Below are 25560 nucleotides of genomic sequence, written 5' to 3'. Positions count from 1 at the left end.
GTGGATGGTGTTGGGCTATTCGTTAACAGTATATTGCTGCAAAGGTACTTCTAAGTGAAGAACGAAAAAGAACTTCGCCGTGAGTAGATCGGGGCATTGAATCACGTTCAGTCTCTTTTATGTTATGTGTACACAAGTGCAAGCACAAGCAGTGAGTTGCTGGCTGCAGTTCACTTAACAGAAAATAGTTATTTTAAATTGTAATAATATTTCAGAATATTACTGTTTTTATTGTATTTTTTGGTCAAATAACTGCAGCCTTGGTGAGCAAAAGACTTATTTCAAAAATATAAAACAAAAACAAACAAACAAAAAAAAAACTTTGTGACACCAAACATTTAAACGTTAGTAGTGTAATTTCAGGTGTGCACTATATAGTTGTCCTCAAAGCTAACAGATGCACCCCGACAGCCACTTTAGTCCAATTTTACTTTTACGAGCCCCAGTGTGCATCCATTATTTTAATCAGCACTTATTGCTAATCTTTTCATCCCAGTAAGAATGTTAGTTCTGGAAAAGTGTTTTGTGTATTCTGAGATTACTGAAGGATTGGTGCTATAAAACTCTCACAAGAATGCAGCGTACAAATCGGTGATGGTCGATACACTTCGTAATTGAAGCAGTGCACTCCTTCCTTAAGGTAACTTTCCACTGTAGAGCAGCATTTATTTACTTTAACATGAATTTAAGCAATTTTATAAGTAGTCAGAATTATGTGTAGGGTGTTTAGTTAGTATCTAAACCATATCAAGATTGAGAAGTGTGATGTCAATACTGTATGCCTGTTGTTTTAAGAATGGTAATCTGTAGAATTTGCCTATGAAAGTCATAAGGAAGCTTATTGTTAGTGCTAATCTTTACTCCGAACTGGCTCGCGAAACTTCCTGTTTTACATCACTTTGGCCTTTACCACTGGAAATGTACCTCATATTTCTTATTTCTTATGTGTGTGCTTGTCTTGTGGAAATTGTAGTTTTTTTTTGTTTGTTTTTACTTTTTGTAGATGTTTTTTAAAGAATGTTGAATGTTTTGTTATGTCATTAACTGTTGTTAAGCCCCAAAAGCACATATACAGTAAATGCCCCTGTGGACTTGAATTCATTTTTTTTAACCTCAGGTGATCTCTACTCCGTCTTGCAGCAGCTTGTAATGTCTTTCTTAATGTCATGTCTCCACATGTCAGCCAGTAACAGTTGAGCTGAGTAGTGCGATTTCTCTTGATTGCCACATCAGGATTCTAACATTTCAATTGTTAAGTGTTAAATAGAAATGAAAACATTTGACACGCCTGATACTTGATTCCGTGTGCTTGAAAGGAAATGAAAAATACCCCCCCCCCTCTTGTTTTAAGAAGTTGTTATTAACTTCGCATTCTCTCAGGGTCCACTCAGTATTATTGTAGTTAACTAAAACGAAAACCATAAAAAAAAAAAAAAACATTTCCATCACTAGTAATAAAATAATGGTTAACTGAAATAAAATAAAATATTAAAAATGTATTTTATTTTAGCTATAGATGCCAAGGTAACATTTCTTATTTTCATTTAGTTTAACTTGATGTACTGAAATAACTAAAACTGAAATAAAAAAAGTATAACTGTAAAAAAAAAAAAAAAAAAAAAATTACTTAAACTTGAACTAAAATTAAAATAAAAGCGTAAAATAAAAAATTCAAAATATTAATAACTGTAATAGTATTATCAATGATTAGTAAATAAAATAACCATGTCCATGTTCTCCTATAATAATCTTCGCTACCTCAACCACACACATTAGTCTTCATTCAAAGACATAGAAAAATTATTAACATGTTGATGGGTGCAAAAAACAAAAACACATATTGTCCAGAATTAAACTCTTGACAATTTGAAATCATATTTGACCCTATTAAACCCATTATACATAATATTTAATGTCTCTGGCTTATGTGTAGTCTGAAGAAAATAAAATCATTTTTTGTTATATTTCATTCAAATGTAGCAATTTCCTCCCCATCTGAAATGACCTCCCTCTGGTTGGTTAATAAAAATATTAACCTATACTATTATAGACTGATTTTCACAATCCAACCGAATCCCAGTGAACACATTTAAAGGTTTAGTTCACCCAAAAATATAAGACTTTCGTTCATCTTCGGAACACAAATGAAGATCTTTTTGATGAAATCTGAGAGCTATCTGTCCCTCCATAGACAGTTACGCAATTGAAACTTTGACGCTTCAAATGTTCATAAAGAGATTGTAAAACTAATCCATATAAATTGAGTGGTTTAGTCCAAATTTTCTGAAACTACTTGATCATTTATTATGATGAACAGATTTAACTTAGGCTTTTACTCACATATAAACATTGATCAGCAAACTAAACAGAAGCTCAGCCGAACCTGCTTGACACGTGAGAACAAACCTCTCGTGGAAGCTTAAATGTGCTGCGTAACATACGAGAATAAACCTCACTGGTTCTTGCATGCGTCAAGCAAACATGCTTGAGCTTCCGTTGGTTTACGGAGCTGATGTGTGAGTTGATGAATGTTTATTAGGGCTGGGACATTACTATCGATGCATCGCGATTAATGGATTGTTTCTGATATTTTCCAAATGCATCGCAAATCGATTCTGAGCTTAGTTTTTAACAGCAGATGGCGCTCTAGGCTATTTTTCAAACTGTAGTCAAACAAAGAGGACCGCTCGTGCGTTCGGCTGAGTCTGACAATGTATTTGCACCTCAGAATGCTTTTATGATGCGAGATTAATGTAAACAGCCCACTGCAAACACCCTAGTAATTCATTTCAACCTTTTCGAACTTTATGAATGATTATTTTATAGAACGTTTGTTCAGGTGTGTGTAAGGAATTGGAAGGAAGCAGAGTATGGCTGTTTCTAAAGCATGCAGTGCCATCTGCTGTTGAAAACTAAGCTCAATTGATTCGAGAGAGAATCGCGATACATACGGAAAATATCAGAATCGATCTAGAATCGTTTCTCGATTCAAGTTGCATCAATGTATTGTCCCAGCCCAAATGTTTATATGTGAATATAAGCCTAAATTCAATCTGTTCATCATATAAAGTGATCAAGTCTCTTCAGAAAATTTGGATTAAACCGCTCAATTCATATAGATAAGTTTTACAATCTGTTTATAAACTTTTTGAAGCGTCAAGGTGTTAGTTGCGTAGCTCAGATTTGAAGATGAACAAACGTCTTACGGGTATGGAACGACATGAGAGTGAGAAATTACTGACCGAATTTTCATTTTTGGGTGAACTAACCCTTTAAGTGCCTGCTGTTCATGCCGTTTCATGTCTTTTAAAGTTAAAAAACACAGAAACACAATATGATGTCATATATTATAGATTTAGTTAAATGTTTTTGGTACAAGTCAGACCTGCAGAAAATTTCAAAATGAGAAATTAGAATTTAATTTCACAATTAGATTGCAATTCCTTTGTTCGGCATCAATGAGGCTGTTTTCAGATTTCACTTCAGCTGTGTCACTTTGACACTCTACATATATTGTGTGCCCACTGCGTCCCCTCCCACTCGTTTCCATGGTGAGGATGGCTGAACAGGGTAACCGGCACAGATGACTTGCCAACAGTTGGGAAGGAAACCCAACAATATCCATCTGTTGCCTTTAACATGCCAATCTTCAGTGAAGCAGAATACTAGACTTTCTACTCACAGTCAAAAAACATGAGTGACGTGTTTTAGCTGACTATAAGCAGCATAGATGGCTTATTTCAGTGAGGTCATGCTGCACTGAGTGAGAATTTGGTTGATTTTGGTTATGTCTGAGGTGTCTCAAGGCTAAAAGAGGATATGAGTCAAGCTTGTTTTTGCCTCATTAGTCAGCTCATGACTCTTCACGCTTGAGGCTTTGTCTGATTTTAGATGGTCCACCCCAGGGCTCGACATTTCCTTTTAGCCCAAAAGAAAAGGTTTACTAATCTGTGGCAAACCATTTTAACGTTTATGTGTGAATTTACAGACTTATTAGAATGTTTCATCAAATAATTTTAGCTAGTAATGTTTAAGTAATGCATTCAAAAATTGTTAAGTAAACTATTAAATCTAAAACCAGAAAATGTAAGGGTCTAATGTTAAAAAATTTAGTTCTAACTGTCTGGGTATGGTTTGCAAAATCTTTTAAACTTTAAGCTTAAAGTTAAGCCAGCTCAGTTAACTTAACCTACTCACTAGCCAGGCTAACTATCTTAGAAAATCTCAGAGGCAATTGCTAAATGGGGCTTCAGAGGTTTCTCATCACGTAAGGACAACTCATCTACTAGTCTACTTTTAAAGCCTTGTTATATTCACACTCTTAATATATTCTAACTCAAACTTTCCAACTTGTAGATTTTAAATAAAGATCGAAAGAGTTGATGGAAGCTTACTGGTGGTGACTTTAAAGTCAAGCGACCATGGTGTCTTTCATTTATAATCTAAGATTTACTTCTGGCGATTTATATTTATGCTTAAAAATGTATAAAAGTTGATTTGCAAAGTTATCTTGATGAACAAAATGTGTATTGTTTAAGAATCATAAACTTATGCTCTGTAAATTTATGAGTTTATATATGTTCTGTAATAATCCAAAAGCCAATGTTGAGGGAACAATGGTTTTAAAGAAGAAATGTTGTTATTTTGGCAGAGACATCCAGCAACCATTGATTCTGTGCTGGTCAGATTGCAAAGAATGTGCCTTACTAGATGTTTAAGTGCTTTTTGATCTATTATCAGGAGTTTTAATAACACACACACACACACACACACACACACTTTGTTGACTGTTTTTTTTTTTTTTTTTTTTTTTTTCGTTCTGTAACATCAGGATACAGTCCACTCAAGAGAACATGAGTTTCAACCCATTTGATTCTTGATCGTATCATTTTCACTCAACTAAATATAAGTGTTACAGCACTGATGGTTCAATTGAACCAGTTGCTTTGCTTTAGTAGTTTGGAAGATGATCTTCATAGCTAAGCTTTTGTCAGTTGCATTCTAAAATTGCCATTTTAGGAGTCACACTAATCCAGGTTGAGGTTCTAGAGGTAAATCTGCAATTCTCTGGTCCCCAAATGCTTTGTGTAAGAAATGTAGATTATCATTTTTCAAAAGGTTCTCTTTTGTTGTGTATGATATACTGAGGACAGTTATGGATACTGTGCATGTGAGCGTCCCTCTACTCACTATTGCTTTTGCCAGCTGTTAGTTTTGCTTATTTTTGCTGTGTCAGCTTCCTACTAAGTCTAACCCATGCTGCTGTCTTACCGACCTCCTTGATTTCACCTTCAGTGACAGTAACCATGTCCCCGTCCGTCACACTCTTTTAGTGTGGGTCAAAGCAAACAGACGGCACAAGGGGTGTGGGGGGTAAAGACAGTAATTGTGAGGGCAGTAAAGAATGTTGTTAGATGACTCAACCACCCACTGCTCGCAGTTTGCTCTGCATTTGTTGTCTTCTAGACAAGGTCTGTCTTGGGTAAATAAATGCCTATACAGTTAGCGTAGGCTTAGGTCTGTGCAATATGTACTTTCTTTCTTTTAAAGGGATAGTTCTCACAAAAATGACAATTTTGTCATCATTTAATCACTCTCATGTTCTTTCAAACCTGTATGACTTCATTTCTTCTGTGAGACACAAAAGGAAAAAATTTGTATAATGTGCTGGTGTTTTTTTCCAAGCAATTATAAATTGAACAAGGAATGGAGCTTTCAAGCTTCAAAAAGGACACAAAGCACTTTGAAAGTACCATAACAGTAGAGCTTGTGACTTGTGTGCTATATTTCAAGTCTTCTGAGCTGTATGATGTCTTTATGTAAAGAAAAAGACCAAATGTCATTATTCACTTGATATCTTTTCTTGTTTTAATTTGTGAACAAATCGTTTGTTTGAATCAGATCTTTTCAATAAATCGGTTGAGCCAGTTCACAGAACCAGAGTGAATGACAAAGTTTACATGCACCCTCATATTGCAATTATAATGGGATTTTGGAAATATTGTGAGCAAACTTTACCTTATGTAAACACAATACTCCAATTAAACTAATGCGATTAAGCTCATATAGCAACCATAATCGCATAAACCTATGTGGCATACGCCGATTTTTACTTGCAATAAACAGGCATGTAAACAGTAGGCCTATTACCGCTCTGACCAAAGTACACTTGCTGGAACATACACAGATAAGTGTTGTTCACACAACTTTATAAATAAGCTCCGTGACATTATTCTCAAGTTTCAAGACTGCGAAGAACGCGACGGCAGACGGAATGCAACCAAAGTTACAGCATTGCTATGTTCATCACGGTGCCGAATAATATTCAATGCATTCATAGAAATATGTTTTGCATTTGACGTAAGTTGAGTAAAACAGTGGCCAGTAACACACCTACTGTATGTGAGTTCATCATTTGTGCTACGCATAGGGGTATGTGAGGAATGGTGGTAAAAATAACCACAATTCTTAGTGAACATCTTACTGCAATTAAGTCTTTAATTTGATTATTGTACAAATTTAAACAGTCAATGATTTATTTAACAGTGAAATTCAACTCTGTGATAGAGTTACAATTTCAGCCAATAACGACTTGAATTTCTGTTTTGCTGAAGAAAGTAATATGACGTATTTGAATAAATGATAGAATTGTAATTTTTGGGTTACCTATTACCGGACAAAACTACGATGACAAAACTGTGATGCTTTGACGATGAGAGAAAGATTATATTATAAAGATTATATATTTTATATTATATTATATGTATATATATATATATATATATATAACTCTAATATAGGCTAGATTTTAGGTCAGTTTTAAATGGATCACCGTGAACTAAATCCTTTAAGAAAACAATTGTTGCACTCATAGCCTAGCCGTGTATAATTATTACAAGCTGAGCTGTGGTGCTCAAATGTGCGGCACAAGTTTGAATCCGTCTGCATCATTTGTTTATACTTTGCCCCGTGTTACTCTCCATTAGAGCTGCGCAATTCTGGAAAAATTCGGACAAAATGTTAATTCTTCAAAATGCTTAATTCTATTTATATAATGTTTACTTTGAATTAATTATTTAAAAAATCGGTTTGAATGAATGATTCAATGACTCACTCATAAAAACTTTTTTCATTACTGGATAAATCTGTCATTTAAATCTGTCTGACATTTCGACGAGTTGACAAGTATAAAGACTGAAATAGTATTTTCTTGTAAAACATAATCTAATAATTTTTGTTTTTGTCTTTTAGAAACATTACAATTTTTTAATGGTTTTGAAAGGAATTGCTTTTGCACACCAAGGCTGCATTTATTTCATCAAAAACCAAAAAAAAAAAAACAGTAAAAACAGTAATATTATGAAATATTAACATTTAAAATAATTGTTTTCTATTTTATTAAATATAAAAATGTAATTTATTCCTGTGATGCAAAGCTGAATTTTCAGCATCATCATTACTCCAGTAAGAGTGCCACATGATCCTTCAAAAATCATTCTAATATGTGGATTTGCTGCTCTAGAAACATTTGTTATTATTATCAATGTTGAAAACTGTTTTTGCTGCCTTAGGTTCACAGGAATAAATTAGATTTATAAATGCAGCCTTGGTAAGCAAAGACAATTCTTTCAATAACATAAGTTTGGAAACATTACAAATTTTTTGACAGGTACTGTATAACTTCAGAAAAATAATTTTTACTGTGCAGTAGTAATAGTGATGCTATAAGCAAACACCACCACTAATTATCTTATTTCAAGGGATTTGCCAACTCTGTATCATTCTAATAATTTGGCTTCTGTTGCACTCACTCAGTAACGTTTACACTGTGATTCTTATGTAAACGAAACTAGTCAATTTCCAGAGTGATTAGCTTCACTCTGTCGAATAAAAGGCTTCATGATTCCCGTCCTCTCCCAGAGCTCCAGCCCCTCACAGCAAGGGTTCCAAGCTGTTGCCTTGGTGACGTTCCAAGTACGATGTTCTGTGTTTTTGAGTTCTGAATTCTCATTAGACCTTCAGGGTGTCAGAATCTCAGCAGCTGCCATAGTAACGCAGCATTCCCAGGCTCAATCAAGTGATGATGATGATTATAAAGTCATCCACAGGAATGAGCTTATGCAATAATGGAGATGATGCATTTATGCTGGCATAAAACCCAGGATGGGAAAAAAAAAAAAAAAAAAATGTATTTGATATGGTCTGTGTTTAGACATGAACACTGTTTGTAAAGCATTTTACTTTTGTAATGTGACATTTCAAGGTGAAAATTAATATCCACAGAGAAAGAAATGTTGGGAGAGATGTTGTTTATATATATATATATTTTCAGCATCATTACTTCAGTCTCACATGATCCTTCAGAAATCATTCTATGCCGATTTGCTGCTCAAGAAACATTTCTAATTATTATCAATGTTGAAAATTATCTGAAATACAAAGCTTTTGTAACATTATACACTACTGTTCAAAAGTTTGGGGTCAGTAAAAATTTTTATTTTTATTTTTTTAAAAAGAAATTAAAGAAATTAATAGTTTTATTCAGCAAGGATGCATTAAATCGATCAAAAGTGACAGTAAAGACATTTTATAATGTTACAAAATATTATATTTCAAATAAATGCTGTTCTTTTGAACTTTCTATTCATCAAAGAATCCTGGGGAAAAAAAAAAAAAATATATATATATATATATATATATATATATATATATATATAAAATATTGTACACAAATATACACAATAACACAAACGTTTCTTGAGCAGCAAATCGGCATATTAGAATGATTTCTGAAGGATCATTTGACACTGAAGACTGGAGTAATGATGCTGAAAATTCAGATTATCAAACACAAGAATGAATTACATTTTAAAATATATTCAAATAGAAAACAGTTATTTTAAATTCTAATATTATTTCACAATATTACTGTTTTTACTGTATTTTTAATTAGCCTTGGTGAGCAGATGAAACTTCTTTTAAAAACAACATTAAAAATCTTACTGATCCCAAACTTTTGAGAGGTTGTGTGTGTGTGTGTGTGTATATAAAGGCAGAAAAAATGGGCAAGAAGTTAATTCTGGTTCTGATAGAAAGGTATCAGAATACACAGTGCATCGCAGTTTGTTGCGTATGGGGCTGCATAGCTGCAGACCAGTCAGGGTGCCCATGCTGACCCCTGTCCACCGCCAAAAGTGCCAACAGTGGTAGCAATGGAAGAAGGTGGCCTGGTCTGATGAATCACGTTTTCTTTTACATCACGTGGATGGCTGGGTGCGTGTGGGTCGCTTACCTGGGGAACACATGGCTCCAGGATGCACTATGGGAAGAAGGCAAGCCGGCGGAGGCAGTGTGATGCTTTGAGCAGTGTTCGGCTGGGAAACCTTGGGTCCTATACTGTAGATATACAGATACATTGTTTATGAACAAACATGATTTATATATAAATAAACATAAACAGTAAAAACTTTTGTTTTTTTGTAAGTTTGATACCTAATGCATAATAATAATAATAATAATAATAATAATTGTCATTATTATTTCAAGTGAATCGTGCGAAGTAAATTATGGTATATTCGTTGAACTATCTTACATTACAAAAGATTTTGTCTCAGTTTTCTTTATAGAAGATAAATCCCATGCTACATAGAGCTTAACACTTAGTCTGTGTGGTTGGCTCCATGTGCATGTGTGTAGTGCTGTAGACATGCAAGAGAAATTGTGATCCATGAAAAGCTCACAAAGCATTATCTGCATTATGCCTCTGGCAGTCTATTGAATGATTTTCACTCTAATGTGAGCAAAGCACAGATCTAGTTGTCCTGCAGAGTATAGCATGCTCTCACAGCATCGACACAATGGGCAGCTGATGGTCCAATTGCACTTTAGCATTCCCCACTGCTCTGCTAATTGCAGTGACTGCAGCGCTGGAGTTTGCTGCTGTTCTTCATCAACATTGTTAAGAATTCTGAACAGATGTTGGATAATATTTGGATTGTGCTGGATGCCTGGTTTATCTGTTACAATTTAGGCCAGTGGACATCATCAGGCTTGTTAAACTCAATTTGGGCCAACTTGAATGTTGCAGCATATATTATATAGACCATTTCCTCAACTCTCAATATGGAAGCATGAAGGCAAGGTTAACGTTTAACATCATTAATGTGTTTTTGCTAGGCTAGACTGTGTTTCCCTAGCACAGACCCATTAAACTTATAACCAACACACCCAATGTGCCAACTTAGTGTTTTTAAAGTCTATTAGATAAGCCTCGGAGATTTTCCCTCATGAGTTGTTCATCTACATTCTCCCAGATTTTGGAGACATTTTACTAGGGCTGCACTATCTGCACAGTCTGGCCCGGGGGATGATTTGAACAGTAAAATGAAAAACAGTTATGCATGGTCCACCGGCTATAAATCCGAACGGTTAATAGTTTTATTTTGGCCAATATCTATTCTGGACTTGCAAACAAACTGCTTTGCAATCATTTCTCAAACTGTCATTTGAAAATATTACGAAGTCTGTAAACAGGACATTAACATAGCCACATGCTGAATACGCACGCAAAGAGAAGAACACAAAAATACCTCCCTTTTTTTTTTTTTTTTTGCTTAAAAAAAAAAAAAAAAAAAAAAAAAAGGCAACCAGTATCAAAATCAAAATCGGTGCATCACTAATAAAAACATTAAATCAAATGGTAACACTTTACAATAAGGTTCATTAGTTAAACATTTGATAATATATTAACTAACATGAACTAACCATGAGCAATACATTTGTTACTGTATTTACTAATATTCATTAAGGTTAGTTAAGGAAAATACAGTTGTTCATTGTTTGTTCATGTTAGTTCACAGTGCATTAACTAATGTTAAGAAGATTTTAAAAATGTACTAGTAAATGTTGAAATTAACATCAAAGATTAATAAATGCTGTAGAAGTGCAGTTCATTATTAGTTCATGTTAACTAATGTTGTTTACTAATGTTAACTAATGAACCATATTGTGTAAAGTGTTACCAATCAAACAGTAATTTGAAAAGTCTAATAAAGTCTTTTCGCAGTAAAAACAAATGCTGTTTTCATAGAGTATAGTGGGGGTTTTTTTCTTGCAAATGAATGTGTAGTTTGTATGGTTAATGTAACTGTCAGCTCACTAAGGTTTAAAAATAAAATTCGGCCCACACCTGGTTACATTTTTCCCCATCCGGCCCTCAACCTAAAATGAGTTTGACACCCCGATGTAGGATGCAGGAGTAGCGTAAGCTTAGACGCCTCTCGTGGTTCAAACAAATAGGGCTGGGCAACAAACTTAAGTTTCTCTTCTCTTATATCGAAACCCTTCGACATTTCTCTTTAAAAATTCTCGTTTTAGACTTCTAGTTTGTGACTGGTGTTTTGTTTTGCTCTATCCTCTGCATTTCCGCGTTCGTCAATATGTCATCCGTCAGGTCAAAGATTACTGTTTTTCCGTAACTCGATGCGTACAGCCATTTACTGGAAGCTATTATAATATAATATATAATATAACTCAGATTGTGTTCATTTAAAAGAAGATAGTCATATACACCGATGGCTTGAGGGTAAGTAAATAATTTTCATTTTTGGGTGAACTACCCCTTTAAGGGCTCCCTGTGTTTTTTGTTTTTTTTTTCCTCGACATGATACAGATTTTGTACTGTATTTTTCAACATAACTTCTGATGTTCATTTAAGTTTATTTCATGCTTTAACTAATAGTAAAGGGGATGAGATGATTAGTTTACGTGCGCTCTGTGCCGCCACTTCTCTTGAACTGAGGCAGCAACAGCGATCTGTCACTCCTTTTGAACGCCAAAATGGTATTTATTGTTTGAATTTCGTAATAAAATGGACAGAATTTGAAAGCTCAGACTTTTTCACATCAGAAGAAATAAAGCACAAAGCTTATTGCGATTTATTGGATGGGAGGTACGTACGCTACACGTACGCTTGTTCATTCATCTTCTAAAAACAGCATAGACTGAACAAGTCTTAGGATTTAAGAATCGAAATCAGTTTTTCAAAATGATAATTAATTAAAATCGAGAAATCAATATTTTTAACCATGATCTAATTGGTACATGATCACAAAATATTTGGCAAATTGTGGTATTGGCATCCTTCTGTCTCAGAAAACAAAAATCATGCAGCCCTATTGCTTTGTCCATGCTAAAATAGCAGAGAATTATGTTTTTGTTTAATATAGGACTGAATGAAAGATCTGTATTATTGAATGGGCCAAGCAGTTTTCTGTAGGTTTAGCGTAGTGATTTGTTGCAGAGAAAGTCTTTTGTGTATTATCTAGTATCTAGACCAGATCTTGAGCAGTTAGTTAAAAACTTCCTTCCTCAGATATTCATCTTTCTGTCTAAACGTGATAGAATCATGTTATATCCTGTAATGATGTTTTTTTTGTTTTTTGTTTTTTTTAATTATTTTTTTTTTATCATCCCTGTTGTAACATATTGGGAAGCCAGAATGCGTATCCATCGACAGAAACACACATTAGCCAAACTCTGTCTGTCTGTTTTACGTGTTATTTTCAACAAACCACATTATAGATGCGTCGTCAGATTTAAGATGAACCATGGTGCAAGTGCGGGCATAACTGTGGGTGGAGAACGGTATGGTTAGATTTTTTTACCGAGAACCGTTACACCCCTACAAAATATAAAGCATCACTGGGTTCCATTTCATTAAAGCAAGATGACAATGTCCTCTCAACTCTTTGTTTGACCGTAAACCAATGCATAGTCAAGTCATACAGCATGGTTGGTTAGGCATGCTCTTTTTAATGCTTGGATCTGCTCTGTTGAGTTCACTGTTGCATTTTCTCAATGTTGGATCTAAATGGAGGAATTTTCTGCATTTTTATCATGTTGGGGATTTTTGTTAGACTGACTGAAGATTGATATTGCAAAAATGGCCAGTTGCTTGTTTCACAATGGCAAAGAAACCGCTTTGAAGTCACCAGCCGCCACCTACTGACCTCAGATGTGTTTGAGGAGGGATGAAATGATGTCACCTCAAGGAAACATGACACTTGTACAAGCAGAGTTTTAACTGCCTTTGTTATCTGACCTTCTGACAAATCTGTCAAGCTAAGTGTATTTTACAAAGAGTAACATTACACCCGGTCAGGAATTTGCAGTTTGCCTGTTTGTCAAGCATTTTTAGAGAACCCTGAGACTTTTCCTGTGATGTTTGCTTTTCACACTGCTCAGAATAAGGTGAAGGTATAGTTCATCCAACAATGACAATTCTGTCAATTATGCATTTTCATGTCATTCCAATCATTTTCATCTTTGAAACACAAATGAAAGTATTTTTAATGAAAGCTGAGAGATTTCTGTCCAAGCATTTCTGTTCAAAGTCCATGCGACTGAAACTTTAATGCTTCAACAAGTTCATCAAGTCATTGTAACTGTAAATATAATTTATATCATGTATACTCTGTGTATAGGGATCTGTTGAGCACCAAATCCTCCGCCATTGTCTTGTCAGTCATCTCTCCAGGGTTGGCGGATCTGAACAACAAAACCCACTTAATTGCTTAATTGCTGTCACATGATGAGTGAAATCTGACTCCAGGGGTGCTTCTCATTTCTTATTTGTTTCCTTTCCTCGCATCTTAGCTCCAACCCCTTAGGATGCGAGGGAAGGATACACCTGTGTATCCTCGCTCATGCCTCCTCTGGAAGCCTCCTCACACCTTGTTTCTCGCCTCCTCGCAGTGCAAATAGAGAATTAAGATGGCTGAGTACGATTTGTTTCCAGATCACGGGCTAGAGGAAAGGAGGAAGCATCAATTTGAGTATTGAGAAGCACCCAATCTCCACTGTGCTGCAAAGCAGACACTTTCAGTTTATAATTGTAGTGTCTTTTGTCAAACTGAACCAAATGGTTTTTATTTCTATATAAAAAAAAAAAAAAAAAAAAAAACAACAGTGGAGGGCGGTGCTGCGGTGTCCAAGCAATGTAATCATGTACGGCCGAACACCATGGCAAGCCTATTTCCAAGATAAACAAAATACTAATTTGAAACGACATAGGTGAATAAATAATGACAAAATGTTTTGGGTAAACTAACCCTTTGAAACCCCATGTGAATATGGGAAGGAGCGTGTAGTTTTGATTCATTTAGCGTTGATTGACTTTAATGTCCTGGTAAACTAAAACTGAATTGACATTTTATATTACATAAAAGTGTATTACATTTTAATTTCAATTTTAGAATGATTAAAAGCTTGCAAGAGGAATTTCATGGAATTTCAGGAATTTCGTGGTTCTGGTTTAATTTTAAGTTACTAAATTATTTTTTTAATTAGTTTTAATTATTATTTTTTTTATTCTGGATGATTATGGGGCTGTTGCTAGTTGGTTGTAGGCTGTCGGTAATTGGTTGATAGGGTGTTCTGAATGGGTTTTTAGGTTGTTGCTAAGGTGGTTAAGGTGTTGTAGATGGTTGCTAAGGTGTTCTGGTTGGTTGTTATGTTGCTTGGTGGTTGCTAGGGTGTTCTGGATGGTTGTTATGTGGCTGCTAATATGTTTTGAATGGTTGCTTAGGTGTTCTGAGTGGCAGCTAGGGTGTTCTTGAAAGTTGCTAGGTGGCTCTGGTCCCATCTTTTAATTGTGTGTGTGTGTGTGTGTGTGTGTGTGTGTGTGTGTCTTTTTTTTTTTTTTCTTTGCCTGTTTTGTAATCTGCCATGCAAAAATCATGTTTGATTATTTAAAAAAATAATAAAACAATCTTCTCAAGCATAATTCATATTCATAGCACAAACGATGCAGGATGTGTCTAGTAGGGTTAGGGTTTGTAAAATAACCACATTAAATGGTTTACACTGACTCAAGTTAAGGGTGAAGCCAGCAAGCATAATGGAAAGCTGAAGTCTGTCGTGAATGGGAGGAAGTGTTGCACAAGAGGAAGTGGCCTGAGCACCTCCCATCGCTTTACCACTGGGGCAGTTTTACAGCCTATAGGCATTACATGAAGAGGGGGCAAAGTTTTCTTGAATGTCAAGAACATAATTATCACAAAACTAGCACATCCCCTGCCCTGATCAAACCCCACATTTGCAGGCTTCAGTCTTGTGGTATGATGAGGGGTTGATTCACTGCAGCCATTAGACCAAAGCTGTGCACAGTAGTTGTTTCGATGATTTTGAGACAAGACGACACTGTTTGTTTCTGTGGTAATGGGCAAACGATTCAGGTGTGGTATAACAAGCTTACATGAAATTGAAGGAAGTCTGAAGCAAGTTTAAAATCAGGAACTTAACATGCACTGAGTGATTAGGTTGTGTGAATACATTAGCCTGAAGGCTTTAGTGTGTTAAGGCTTATTCTAGGCTTTGAATTGCGAAATAGTGGGGAGAAAGTCTGTAAAAGTCAAACATGTAGAGGAATTGAAAAGGAGAAATGCTGCTTAAAAGCATGTTCAGTCATTGATGTCACAGCTCTGTTTCTTTTTAATTTGCTTATTTTTAGTGGTGATTAATGAGAACTCTTTTTCTCTTCTCTTTTTGCAGATTGTTAGTATTTCTGTAGGATTGCGACCTTGGCGAGTGCCTGGGTAGGCCTCCCTTCTGTCACCTCCTCTGCTTTTCTGCTGGTAAGCAATTCCACACACAATCACAGCTCTGTTACAACTACGGTGCAGTTATTTTACTATTTGAACTGTTGTGAACTGAAGAAACTGTTTTGTTAAAATTTGTGTATTGTGTGATATTTTTTTTTTAAGATAATTACCCTATAAGAAGGCACTGCTGAAATAGAAATGATTTGTAAAGTTGTAAAAGTCTTTTAGTGTCACTTTTGATCAATTTAATGCGAATTAAATTGTGAACGGTAGTGTGAATACACTTACTTAAATACAATAAACTTTTTGATGTCTCTAAATTTCAGAATAAAGAATCTGTTGAAACTAAACTACAAAATCAGCTCATTCTGAAAATGCACATACATTAACATGGTACGGTAAAATATGACCCCTCACTGCAATATTAGTTACTGTGCTATAATTGCTTTTCATACTACACCTCTTCCTAACTAGGCACAGTGCATCAAGTTTGTTGCACCAAGCAACAAAATCACAGCCAGTTAAAACATATTTGACATTTATAATACAAAAATGCAGAGCAGGAGTTTGAACCGATCAGATTTTACTGTGGGTGGGGCTACTGACAGTGCAACAAAAAATGTGACTGTCAAAATGACTTCATGGTTAGGAAAGCTCACTTGACTGTTGTTTTGCATGACATTTGGTTTTGACACAGTGCTAATGTGCTGTATCTTGAACATGTAAAGATGTTCAGTTTTCATTGAGTGTACTGCAGACTTCTAAGACCTTCACATCAGAATGACACCACAGTTCAGTTGTCCAGAAACCAATTCCTCTCTCCTGCATTCCCCTGATATCTTAGCAATGAGTCTCTTTTGTCAGTTCAGCATTCTGGGTGTTCTGGTGAGCACAAGCTCTCGTATGATTCTGCTCTGGGCTGTTGTATTGGGGTGTAGGACATTCTTGGTTCAGTATTTTCTGGTATGTGGAGTCTTCCTGCCCTTATGTCTGTTGATGTGTTGCAGGTGCAAAGCAGTCTTGGTGTTTATCATCTGTCTTAGAATTTGTGATTGGTTTGAGCATTGAGATAAGCTTTGGGTTCTTTCGTTTAAGCTTTGGACACAAACGGCAAACATTTTTGTTTGTTTATTGTTTTATGATTTACTTGATGTAGTATTTTTTTTGTTGTTGTTTAAATAGTTCATACACTTACACTTGATCATCTTCAACTATATAGTCTGACATCTGAGAAAGCAGCACAGTTTTCCCAGCATTTGATGGCACGTAGTTTTGTCACAATTGTTTTTCAAGCTTTGCTCTCCTTTATTAAATCTTTGCACTTTTTTCCAACAGAGATGTGAGCCTAGATTGTGTAACATGGCCACTGCGGAAGTGAACGGCATTGTGGGATATAAAGAGGGCTTGAGTAATGCAGCTTCCTGTTCCTCTAGGATGGCGGCTTATGTAATCAAAGTGTCAGAGTTTACAGAAGGTGGCCCCATTTATATGCATGATGGAGGGGAGCCTAAAGCCGAGCAAAAGCTGTATTGTGGTTTCTCTCAGAGCATAATGGAGAGGGTGCTGAATGTGTGCCAGTCTTCTGTGGGGTGGGCTAGAATGCTTAGAAGTTATACATTTAAAATGCATTGTTGTGTGATGAAAGAGGAGATCATTAGGGCTATGGGCTAGAATGCTTAGAAGTTATACATTTAAAATGCATTGTCGTGTGATGAAAGAGGAGATCATTAGGGCTAGGGCTGTCTCGATTATGAAATTTGGCTGACAATTACTTGTTGAAGAAATAATTGCGATTATAATGATTAATTGTCTGTTTTGGGGCTTTGTCATACATTTATTTATGTGCTTCGTTCATTAAATAATTGTCACAAATTATTTTGATTAATTGAATCCTTTGTACGCTGTCACTTTGCAGTGTAAGATTAATACATTTAACACCTTTAAATATAAAAGCCATTTATTCAGTTCTGTAAATAACTGAAACAATCATAATGTAATGAAGCGAGACTCAGGCAGAGATCCATTTGCAAGCTTTATTATAAAAGAACGTGGCAGGGTCAAAGCAGGGGCAAACAGGAACAGCAGGGACAGGCAGAATCGTGGTCAGGATACCGGCAGTAGTCAGGACAGGCAGAAAACACTCACAGGTCAGGAAACAATACACAGTCCGAAGGCAGGCAGCAGAGGGTCGTACACGGAAGGCAAACAGGATCAGAAACAGGCAGGCAATCAATACAAGAAAATGCTCAGAATTGAACACAAGGGTGAATCAGACTTCGCAATGAGTTGGTGTGTGTGTGTAAGTCTTTTATAGTCCAGGTAATGATCTACAGGTGTGTGTGGCAATTGGTGATTGGTGTGGAGTGTGCATGTGATTGGCAGGGAGGATTATGGGAAATGGAGTCCAGGAACTGACAGGAACAGACGGTGACCGTGACATAACGCCCCCCTTCCGGAAGGCGCGTCCTCGCGGCGTAAATGGCACAAATAGGGAGGGGGGGTGGGTGCATTGGAGACGTAGACCGGAACGGGGTCTCCAATGCAGATCCAGGAACTCAGGCAGCCACGGTGGGTCAGGTGCCACGGGTAGCCATGGCGGGTCAGATTCCACGGGCAGCCACGGCGGGTCAGGTGCCAAGGGCAGCCACGGCGGGTCAGGTGCCACGGATAGCCATGGCGGGTCAGGAGTGTAGGGAGGCCACGGCAGGTCAGGTGGCTTGGTCAGCCATGGCGGGTCAGGAGTGTAGGGAGGCCACGGCAGGTCAGGTGGCTTGGGCAGCCACGGCAGGTCAGGTGGCTTGGGCAGCCACGGCAGGTCAGGTGGCTCGGGCAGCCACGGCAGGTCAGGTGGCTCGGACAGCCACGGCAGGTCAGGTGGCTCGGGCAACCACGGCAGGACGAACTTGAGGGCGTTGCAACCGACGAACTTGAGGGCGTTGCAACCGACGAACTTGAGGGCGAAGCGGCCGGCGAACTTGAGGGCGAAGCGGCCGGCGGCCTTGAGGGCGAAGCGGCCGGCGGCCTTGAGGGCGAAGCGGCCGGCGGCCTTGAGGGCGAAGCGGCCGGCGGCCTTGAGGGCGAAGCGGCCGGCGGAGGCTTAGGAATGCCAGCCGCTCGTGCTGAAGTCAGCGGTGGATCAGCCACACTGGAACGCAACCCTCTCCGCACCCGAACAAATCCAGAGACGTGACGTGATTCTAGACGATCAGCGGAGACTTGACTTGGCTCTGGAAGATTTCCATTTGCAAGCTTTATTATAAAACAGGAACTGACAGGAACAGACGATGATCGTGACACATAACAGCAATCTTACCGCAATGCTTTATCTCTATCAGATTTAAAGTGGTTAAACTTGATCTAATGACCCGTAAACAAATAACTAATGAAAATTAACTTTTCAATCAGCTTTAATTTGCAAAAGATGGTTAATTACCAAAACTATCTATCTATCTATCTATCTATCTATCTATCTATCTATCGTTCTATCGTTCTATCGTTCTATCTATCGTTCTATCCATCCATCCATCCTGCTATCGTTCTATCTATCATTCTATCTGTCTATCGTTCTATCTGTCATCCATCCATCATACATCCATCCATACATCCATCCATCATACATCCATCGTTCTATTTATCGTTTTATCTATCGTTCTATCTATCTGTTGTTCTATTGTTCTATCTATCGTTCTATCTGTCATCCATCCATCCATCCATCCATCATTCTATTTATCATTCTATGTATCGTTCTATCTATCGTTCTATCTTTCTCTATCTGTCTATCTCTTTATCTCTCTCTATCTATCGTTCTATCTATCTCTCTATTGTTCTATCTATTGTTCTATTTATCTTTTTATCTATCGTTCTATCTGTCTGTCTATCTATCGTTCTATCTATCTATCATTCTGTTGTTCTTTCTGTCTGTCTGTCTATCTATCTATTGTTCTATCTATCTGTGGACCATTCTATCTGTTGATCGTTTAACCTTTCTATTATTCTATCTATCATTCTGTCATTTAACCTCTTTATCGTTCTATCTATCGGTCTATCTGTCTCTGTCTGTCTGTCTGTCTGTCTATCGTTCTGTCTACTGTTCTGTCTGTCTGTCTGTCTGTCTTTCGTTCTATCTGTCTGTTGTTCTATCTATAATTTCATTTGTCTATCCATCTGTCTGTCTGTCTGAAATTATAGTTTATTTAAAGGCACCATGAAATCAAAATTGAAAGTTCTTATTTTTTATGGATTATCACAGCTTTTATTATAAATGATTTATCCATGCACATCATTATTTTTAATCTTTAATCAAAATAACTTCCCCTCCTCCATTCAATGGCATCTCTTCTTTTCTCTGATGACGTGTTTGCTGGCGTGAGGTCAGGACTAATACCTCTCCCCTCCAGCAACTGGTCACTCACATGAGCAATAGCAAACAATCAACGATTCTGATGGGCTGATGGATGGACAAGTCTAGCCCACATTTTTTTTCTTGTTCAAGAAGCTGTTTCACCTGGATGTACATCACAATAGGGAACTTTTTTTAGATGACAACATGCCTCCACCCTTATGACTTTTTTTTTTTTTTTTTTTAGCTTGCGTCTTTTTATTTTATTTTTATTATTTCCTGCCCCTAACCACCCATGTTTATTTTTTGCCTTTGTTTCCATGGATACCTTGACAAGCTGGTACACACATAATTGCTAACTTTGATGTAGAGAACACACCCTTTTCATCTGACATCTATAAGCAGACACCTAGTTCATAAAATGCACACACAAATTTTCATTTTAGCAGATCATGATGTTATGCGTTACAGGAGATGCATTTGGATTATTCCAAATCTTGTGGCTGGGAGCCAATGAAAACGCCTTGTACTTTTGCAAGGCGAGGATGGATTATATGTGTCTAGCAGTGGAGCCTGAGGTCATCTTTAACAGTGTCAGCCCCTCCCCCTGCATATCAGCCAATGCTGCCACTGTCTGGTAATCTTGAAAACTGCCTCTACAAGAGGATTCACCACTTTAATAGGATTTACACGATTGCTCTGAGCTATTTGTTGTTGGAATAACTGTACGATTAATGCCTGATTATTTTCAGATGCCTGGCGGTATCAGTTAGACAGTCTGTTTGACGGTTACAGTCTGTCCATCTGCATTTTGACTAGAGATGAGTAACTGGATAGTCTCTTCCGCATGTGTGTACTAATTGTGGTTATAATTAAACTGATGTCTTGACCAGCTTTCCTACAGTCAAGGAATAAAATCTTAAAAGATCATTATTTTGAAAGAAATTAATACTTTTATTCAGCAAGGATGCAAAGTATCATTAACAAAAGTGATAATAAAGACAACAATAATGTTACAAAAAAAATTCTGTTTCAAATAAATGCTGTTCTTTTGAACGTGTTTCCACAAAAATATGAAACAGCACAACTGTCTTCAACACTGATAATAAGAAATTTTTCTTGAGCAGAAAATCAGCATATTAGAATGATTTCTGAAGGATGATGGTACACTAAAGTAGAAACAACAGTATTTTAAATTGTAATACTGTTTCACAATATTATTATTTTTTTTTTTTTTACTGTATTTTTTTAATGCTTGCTGGGCCTGAGACTTCTTTCAAAACCATTAAAAAAATCTTACTGACCCCAAAACTTTTGAACATTCATTCAACTGATTCTAGTTATGCTTCACTGTAAAGTATCTCTTCAACTATAAATTAATCCTATACTTGGTATCTCTATAAAATGATTTTTAAAAAATCAGTTAGCATGACTGACTGGATGAGTCATAAACGACTGGAAATCATGAAAATTCATTGGTCAGAAAGTGTGGGAATAGAATATGCAGATAGTTGTAGTATGAATGTGAATGCCCAGCCACAAATCTATGGTGTTCAAGGTGCTTTCCAGTTGCCTTTTCTGTGGTTGAGAAGATGTTTTGAATGCTTTTAATGCCTTGCTCTTTGGCTGTGTTGTATTTTAAAAAAAAACAAAAAACAAAAAAACAAAACAATCGTCCATCCCAAATGACTAATAATCTGGTCTCTGGACATGGTTCATGGTTTTGCCTTTTTTATTGTCCTACAGGGGAAATCTAATATTGAAACTAGTAATTAAACTCTGTTGTTTACCATATTTATAAAGTTTTTGCAAAAATGGAACACAGTGTGTTTGATTCAGTTGATTTTGAGATTTCTGACATAGTATTTCTAAATTAAAATTTCAGTAGTGTTTGGTGTAATGCACATAGTATGTCATACCTTGGTGCTGTTGGATTGTGTTAAAGTAATTGCTTATTTTGTGCAGCAGGTGGTGCCATTTGCAAAGTTATAAGTTATTGTAGTATGTGGGTGTGTTGTTTCTGGGTTTTAGACACTTTCACTAGTTTTACAACATACAGTAATATACTTTTTTTTTTTTTTTTTTTTGACCACTCGTATATTATTTTGGTAACTCTTCATTCCTTAAAATTATCCTGTAGATTGACTTGAATCAGATGATTGAATCCGATTTGAACTGAATAAATGTATGAGTGGTTCTAGAGCCACTTTTCTGAGATATTTCTGAATGTCATTGTACTAACACTACCAGTCACTAGCTGGGCACGTCCAACTCAGTGAAGAGGGGGCATTAGTGACCAACCCTAGAAAGGCCCTAGAATGTTTTGACTATCACAATCCATCTTTCTATCTCTACAAGACATTAGTTCTCTGTCAGATGAGCAAAAGAAACAACAAGCTGAAGAAAACTCCATACTGGGCTAGGCAAATAAACTCATGATGAGAATAAATATGTGAAATTGACAATACAGTTATTTTTTTTTAACTTTTTATGACAATAAAAAGTTATTTTTGTGGGGGCGAAACTGAATATGATGCCTATAGTAGACTACATTTTACCAAAGCTGTGGGTGTAGGACTTAAAGGGTTAGTTCACCCAAAAATGAAAAAAATTGTCAGCAATTACTCACCCTAATGTCATTCCAAACCCATAAGTCTTTCGTTCATCTTCGAAACACAAATGAAGATATTTTAAATTATATTTTTTATTTTTTAATATTTTTAACTACCACTTTGATGCTTCAAAAAGTTCATAAAGAGATCGTAAAACTAATCCATGTGAATTGAGTGGTTTAGTTTAAATAAAGAGACTCAATCACTTTATATGATGAACATATTTAATTTAGGCAAACAAACAGAAGCTCAGCTGTACTTATTTGATGTGAAAGAGCAAACCTTATTGGTTCTTGCAGAAGCTCAAACGTGCTGCGTAACACATAATAATGAATAATAGTCTAAATTACATCATATAAAGCATACGAGTCTCTTCAGAAAATTTGTACTAAACCGCTCAATTAATATGCATTAGTTTTCCAAGCTCTTCATGAACTTTTTGAATCGACAATGGTAGTTGCGTGGACTGTCAGTGGAGGGACAGAAATCTCTCAGCTTTCATTAAAATATCTTCATTTGTATTTCGAAGATGATCGAAAGTCTTACGGGTTTGGGACGTCATAAGGTAAATGATGACAGAATTTTCTTCTTTTTTTGGTGAACTAACCTTGTAATACTATTATAAAGTAGAAACCAACTAAAGTAAAAAAAGAAAAGTTTCCAGTCAACAAAGCTAAATATAAATATTTCAGTTTGAATTTGGATACACTTGTGTTTTTAAGTGCACTTTTGCTTTTCCATTGACCTTTGGCAATAATTGCCCTTTTAAGACATGACATGAGGTGAAGTGGTGCTGAGAGAGCAGACGCAGCCACTGCCTAGAGATCTGAGACATCTTTTAGGTATGAGAAGGATGGTAGTGTGTTTTGTGAGTCAGTCAGTGCCTGCTCTCAGACATGTTGATGCAGCTGAAGGGAGAGGAAGGATTAGTTAAATATTCATTGGGTTAGCTCCCCTTTCATTTACTGTGTGTCATATACACACTGCACTTACCGCCCACCCATGCATACCACAGACATTTTACAGACGCTGTCATTGCCCTGCTGTGTAAATGTCAAGATCATTCTCCATTGACCATTTTTGCTAAAATTTTATGAAGCCATCGTTCAGTCTCTGTTTTGAAACGGTGCAGGATTCCTATTATTTCTTAATACATGGTCTTAGTCTTGGTGCCTAATTCATCAGTCCACTCAATTCCCCGATGGTTAATATTAAAAAATTGATTGTTCATTTTAAACTTTTTAAACACTTTCCTTTACCTTTTTTCAAACCTCAATATGACATTTACATCTGTCCTAGAATAAGAATTTTGGGTATTATTATCCTTGATGCAAAATACCCTGCAATATACATTCTTTTATTTTATTTTATTTTATTTTCACCCAGAGAATAGGGAGTGGTCCTCTGCACACACCTTTCAGCAGAGGGAGCTCTGTGCCTAAAAACCCATCTCAAGCCTCTTAGATTAAATCCAAATCATGCTGTACACACCCCCAAAAATCCCATCACAGTTTGACAGTGCCCCACCCCTCAACAACTCTTCTGATGCCACACACTTACTCTGAATTAGGAGAACCAAAAGAAACTGAAACAAGCATTTGACATTTTCTTTTTGTAAACGTCAAGTAATAACACATCAAATAATGTAAAAAAATGTTGATTTGTTAGCGGTGAGTCAGTCAAAGACAAAAGGAGAGGTACTTCAAAAATGGGGTCAGACATTGTATTTTGTACACATGCAAACTTCATAGCCAAGATCTCCATCTTCAGGCTGCGAAAGTGCCACAGCCTGTGTTAATCTGTATGCAGGGGCTAAACTATCTGTGCTTGTCTTGCACCAAATGACTTTCTCAGATCTTAAAGACCTTCACGGTAATAGAAGGACACCAACGCACATGAATTCTCTCCAGTTCTGCTATTTTCTGAAGCAAGCATGGATGTTACACTAGCTGTGACATTAAAGATACAGGATGCATCAAGTTCTGTCTCTCAGTTTTCTGTGTAACTCATTTTTCCTGTACAAAAAAAAAAAAAAAAAAAAAAAAAGGAACTTTGAAAGATTACGTTAATCTCAACAGCTTCAGAAATGGAAGTGATGCATGTTTGTCGATTAAACAGACTTTGAACATTTGGAACGGGGTGGCTTAAAATTCCTTCTCCCAACATTTCAGATGAGGTGCCCTGTTTTGGCTTATGATATTTGGTTGCCATGGTTTCTGGCTTTGATCGTGAGAGGTACATTGCTGCCTAAGAGGTCCTATTGTAGGAGAGATTAACCAAAAATCCTACTCTGAACCTCTCCGGTTATCACCATACACTGCCACCTACTTGAGAATTATGCAAATTTTTTAAATGATAACAATTGTAAGTGAGCAGCAGTAACATCACGCTGTTTGTGTGTCACTATTTGTTATGGTGCAGGTTACATCAAAGCTACAAATGTCACGGTTGTCATTTGACAGTGTTGTTGTTGCTGTAACATTCAAACCGGATGCACCAATAGTATACATCCTTCAAAAGCACTACAACCTCATTGGCTTATCCAGCGGTTTGTTTTGATTTTGTGCTTGAAGAGGGCATTAAAGCGGCTGTTTACTCCAGTGTGTCCAGCGTGGGTGGGGCTACAAGTCACAAACAAACGCACGCTTCCCCTCCCCTCATCCATCACCCTTTTGATTCCTTCATTTTATTTAACGCATCACCTCAGCTGGGTGGGGTCAGGGGAGGTCATGCAATTTTTGGGGGGTGGATGAAGGGTATCTGCTCCCCCATTTTCTGTTCGATTGGGTGGGTTTCAAGGGGTTGGGGTGAAATCAGAGCACAGATATTCGGCTAATGCGATGTGGCGGCACGCCCCGAGAAATTTAGGTCAAGTTAAAACTGCAGACAAGGATGTAAGTGATGCTGCTGTAGAGTGACACTGCATGATGCATCACATGCACACACACATTACTCATACTTGAGCGTACATTATCACAGGCACACACTTGGCGTTTGGAAAGTGATT

General features: G+C 36.7%; 1 protein-coding gene across 3 annotated transcripts in view; it reads left to right on the top strand.

Annotated features, from left to right (window-relative positions):
- fam49bb (family with sequence similarity 49 member Bb) overlaps positions 1 to 25560 on the top strand; it is a 57664-nt gene that overhangs the window by 3639 nt on the left and 28465 nt on the right. For all 3 annotated transcript variants that reach the window (XM_051882755.1, XM_051882753.1, XM_051882752.1), the window contains one exon: positions 15553 to 15635. The gene's annotated coding sequence lies outside the window, so the exon portion shown is untranslated. The remainder of the gene's footprint in view (positions 1 to 15552; positions 15636 to 25560) is intronic.

The sequence above is a fragment of the Ctenopharyngodon idella genome, chromosome 23 (genome assembly GCF_019924925.1).
Source record: "Ctenopharyngodon idella isolate HZGC_01 chromosome 23, HZGC01, whole genome shotgun sequence".
Classification (NCBI taxonomy): Eukaryota; Metazoa; Chordata; class Actinopteri; order Cypriniformes; family Xenocyprididae; genus Ctenopharyngodon; species Ctenopharyngodon idella.
The sequence above is the reverse complement of the archived record's forward strand: the minus strand, read 5'-3'. Positions and strand labels throughout refer to the sequence as shown.